This window comes from Musa acuminata, unplaced genomic scaffold (genome assembly GCF_036884655.1).
Source record: "Musa acuminata AAA Group cultivar baxijiao unplaced genomic scaffold, Cavendish_Baxijiao_AAA HiC_scaffold_895, whole genome shotgun sequence".
Lineage (NCBI taxonomy): Eukaryota > Viridiplantae > Streptophyta > Magnoliopsida > Zingiberales > Musaceae > Musa > Musa acuminata.
The window spans coordinates 10,001-15,000 of NW_027021117.1; the positions used below are offsets into that span (position 1 = coordinate 10,001).

General features: G+C 33.7%; 1 non-coding gene across 1 annotated transcript; it reads right to left on the reverse strand.

Annotated features, from left to right (window-relative positions):
• Positions 1 to 4,821: 4,821 nt before the first annotated feature.
• TRNAC-GCA (transfer RNA cysteine (anticodon GCA)) lies at positions 4,822 to 4,892 on the reverse strand. The gene has a single exon. It is a non-coding gene; the product is annotated as a tRNA-Cys (tRNA).
• Positions 4,893 to 5,000: the final 108 nt, after the last annotated feature.

Sequence of the window (5,000 nt, forward strand, 5' to 3'; positions counted from 1 at the left end):
ATAGATTCGATAGATTTTCTTGAATCATGTGATGAGGGTATTCGTACCCTGAACCGAATTCTTATAAAAAAATAAAAAAGAAAAAAGGAAAATTTCTATCGTTTTTTAATTTTCTGACTTAATGTGAGATAGTGATAGGCATATTTTATCTGAACAATGAACGAAGCAATGAGTTAAGTTAAAATTAATGAGTTAAAATTGAAGAAAAGAAATTAAGTGGGGTTCTACCCCCTTTTCTGTTCTGTCGGACCAATCACTGCCTGAACTGACGGAGTCCTGTACCTCCTTTCGCTATATAAAATAGTATGGGATGGTTCATTCATGAACCATCAAATCCAAAACAAAATTCTATGGAATCATAACATAAAAGTAGAAAAGAGTGTTCAGATCTAGTCATATCATTAGATTATATTGACAATTCCAAAAAACTACTCATACTATCATCATAGTATGATGACAGTTGGGCGGATATGCCCCTATCGTCTAGTGGTTCAGGACATCTCTCTTTCAAGGAGGCAGCGGGGATTCGACTTCCCCTGGGGGTACTACGAAAGGAAGTTGATCATGGATTATCAATAAGCCTAGAAGGAATTCTTCCTGGGTCGATGCCCGAGCGGTTAATGGGGACGGACTGTAAATTCGTTGGCGATATGTCTACGCTGGTTCAAATCCAGCTCGGCCCAAAAATTCGCCGCTCCATGAATATGATATAACCAATGATATAACCAATTTGTCCCCCAGAAACAAAAATACCTGATCCGTAAAAGAGAAAGAGTCCATTTTTGTTTCTCTATCCATGTTTTTCTCATTCGTTCTGATCTTTTCTTTCTAACGATCTAGATTCATAATACTTAATCAAAGCAAAGATTATGAAAGGAAAAATCGTTTTTTCTCAATGAAAGGTTGATTATCTATTTTTGGCAATAAAATAAAATAAACACAGGTTACTAGTAATCCGTGTCACTTTCACTATAGTCCATATCTATGTGTTCTATGTGTATATGATATCAGTTAGTATATCATTCGTGTCTCTGTTACAACGCGACGAAGAAAATGTTTTTCTGAAACCATTAAGAATATGTATACCATACACCTCGCTGGGATTGTAGTTCAATTGGTCAGAGCACCGCCCTGTCAAGGCGGAAGCTGCGGGTTCGAGCCCCGTCAGTCCCGAACTAGGATCCGACCGATGAATGGAGAAATGAATTTATCTATTTTCCGTGAAAAAGGAGACAGGGGGCAAGATCTAATCCCCAGTGGAGATCCTTATTTCTTTTGTTTTTCATTTCGCATTTATCATCAGACAAATACAGGAATTTCCATTTCTTCCACTAGTGCCGAGTGATAAGGGAGAGACATAACATATATAGATTCGTACAATCGGTGGTATTCCTATATTTAGTATTTTAAGAGATACTCGTCTGACTTTCTTTTTCGATTTTCTTGATAAATGAAATAGAATAGAGTGCTCCTATTTTTACCGAGAGTACATACGCAAATTGTATTCGTTTATTGTACAATACATAATGAACTTAACATAATTACCTCGACAGAGTACTTGTCAGGTTAAACGACAACCCTTTTTAGCTTCGACTTTGTTTGTGTATCCTCAATGACTAATTGGAAACAATCTATCTCATTCTCATTTAAATTGCACACTGAATTTTTGATGTATGCCTTCCAGTCCCAATCGAAGAAAGAGATACTAATCAAATAAAAGAAAAGACCAAGCAACGTTCCTTTTTATTAAATTTGTTGGAATTATATTAGATCTTTTATACTTAACCCGTCCTTTTTCCATCTCACTTCTACTCTTTGGATCTGTGTGTGATTCATAGAATACCAGTCATATAATACCTCATAATTGTATGTACATAATTGTATGTATAAGTATAACGAAGGAGGAGTATATAAGGAAGACGGTAGGGTTATTTATAGAAAAGAAAAAGTGGAAAAGGATGAAAATTCAATGGGATTCTTTATTGGATCAGGAATCCCATTTCAGATTTAGTATGGATAAAGGATCTTCCTATGTTATACTATTCAATTCTCGACGATGAATCGATTTGATAGATCAGATATTGTTATTCATAATATTGATCCGATTCAGTATCATCAGGATGCAATTCATCCCATTGAATTTACAGGAATCAAATTTCTCATCTCTATGGGATTAGATCCCGAGTTATTGCGAAGTAAAAAAACAATGAGATTATGGAAGTAAATATTCTCGCATTTATTGCTACTAGCACTGTTCATTCTAGTTCCTACTGCCTTTTTACTTATCATCTACGTAAAAACAGTCAGTCAAAATGATTAATTTGACTGAAACTTGATTTATTAGTTCTTATCAATGATTGAATAAATGAAAGAAACGGATTCAAACTCCAAGTCTTAAATGAAATGATCTGTCTGGAATCATAAGTATCTGAGATAATAAGTATCTGAGATAGTAGTATCTGAGCCGAGATAGTATGGTATAGTATTTATTATCCTATTAATGATTTTCATAGAAAGTTGTACTGTATACAGATATAGGCTTTTATATAGAGAAAGCCTATATCTAGGTCAATATACAATATGTATGTACATAGATTAGATGTATATCTAAATAGTACATCAAAATAACAGTCCAATTCTATTATTTTTTTGGCTACATTTACTTGTGTGGATTTCGATCAATTCAAAATAATTGAAGACCAACTCTTCTAATTCCTGGCTTTCTTAGAATTTATATATATATAGGTATAGGTCCCGAGATCTATCAAAGGAATCAATGGAGCAAGACAAAAAGAGTATGGGCATATTCTACTATAAATTAAATAAAAAAAAAGATAAAAGAAAACGAAACCAAAGAAAAGAATCTTTTTCTTTTTTTAGATTTCCCATCTCAAGAAGTCATTGCTTGATCTATTAACAGATGATCTGCGGAGTTCTATTCCATGATAACTTCTTCAGATTTGAAAAAGAAGTAGATTAATAGAGTAGACCTTCCCAATTTTTTATGCTTAAACATGACATGAGATGAGTCAAAAAAAGCATAAAAAAATCTCTAGGAGTCTAAAAAAAAGGTGAAATGCGCGATATGTGGATCGCTCAACGGAAGAAAGATCTAATCTTATTATGTGTAGAACCTCTTTGGACAACAACTAGTCATTTCCAATAGAAAGTATGTATTGTCGTAATCTAATATAATTAGAATAGCGGAACGGCTTTCTCTTCTCTTAGAACAGTAAAAGTAAAGAAAGAGGGAAACAAATAAAGAAAAAAAGAAAAAACCAATTTCAGATTTTTTCTTTTTGTAATATCCATAATTCTGGTAAGAGCTGGTTTATCAAAATAGAATATTTAGGAAGAATTCGGTTGGAAAAAATTTCCTATCATGCGTAGATTTAGGTTTCGAAATACAACTATAGTAATCATTCATTCTTTGATCGAATGGTTATTATTCATTATTGTATTTTCTTATTCATTACTGTATTTCAGTATAATTTTGAAACAGAGACATTCTTTTTTTAAAGCTTTGCAAAACGATCAATTAAACAATTGATAGAATTCAATTACTCAATCGATTACTCGATTAGTAGTACCCCTAGAGTCCACTCCTTCCCCATACTACGAGTGAGAGGGAAAATGTAAAGACTACCATTAAAGCAGCCCAAGCGAGACTTACTATATCCATATAAATTATGTCTCCTATCTCTATGAAGGAATTATTCCATTATTGATCAATAATCATAGTGGAATCAATGGCGCAGAGTCAAAATGGAATTCTGACTTAACTTAAGGCTATTGATGAACCAATCCAATGAATCTACTCGTAACAAGATTATAAGATTTCTGGTAGAATCGGGAAGCATTAAGCATAAATACAATACACACACCTTTTCTCGGAAAATGAAATAACAAAGGAATACTCCTATCCCAATGGAACATGTAGGAGTACTAAGACCTATTGTTTGTTACCCTTTTTCATAAGCAAAAGACATCAAAATATACCATCAAGATAGATAACTATCTATCAGATACCTCTATTTCCTATTTGATCTAAGCCTTACTGTTTTTTTTGTGAAAGAATGGGGAGACACCATCACCAGTATTACATACATTCTTTCTTTTTTTCGTAATCCCCCTATCTTACACGGGCAAAGAAATTCCTACACGGGCAAAGAAATTTTTTTGTTTCTTCAACTTTTACTTTTACTCTTTACTCAATAAGAGCCGACCAACTATCCTGATTGAATGTTTGAGTACTCAGAGACTCTCGTGAGTCTGGATACAAAGTATCTTCAGTCCTTTCCACAACTTCTAAATTGATTTCCCATCAGCCTATCCAATCGAATTCCAGACAGAGTCAGTAGACACAACGGTGGTAGTGTAAAATAATTAGGAATTCTTGATAGTCTTTCGTACAATCTCTTCTTCAATCCTAGTAGCAAAAATGGAGTGTCCTTTAGGAACCTTTGGATACCAAGATTTCCGACCTCTTACTTTCGTAGTTTTGAATCCCAGAATTTACTTTCACTATTTATTTATTCTACTTATAAAATAAATGTCCGAACCAATCATAATCATATTAAAATCATAATCATATTAATAAGTAAGGCTTACTTCATCCCTATTTGTACCGGTTTGGGCCACACCCAAAGCCCGGATTTTTAGAAAAAAATTGACTTTCTTTAAAAAATTGACTTTCTTTATAGAACTACAGATTCTAAAAATAAAGTATCGATAGGCTTATCCTTTTGCCTCTCCTTCTCCGGGGACAGAATTCGTCGAGTTAAATCAGCAGAATAAGAAATCCCAAGTTTTTTGTTGATCAGGCGACACCCAGATTTGAACTGGGGATAAAGGATTTGCAGTCCCCCGCCTTACCACTTGGCCATGTCGCCAAACCAAATTCGATCCAAATAAGATAAAAAATAGATTTCTGGTCAAAGACTGAAAAATTCAGGGCAAATTGGAACCATTAACTATTTGTTTTGTTGTTTTGAATTAGC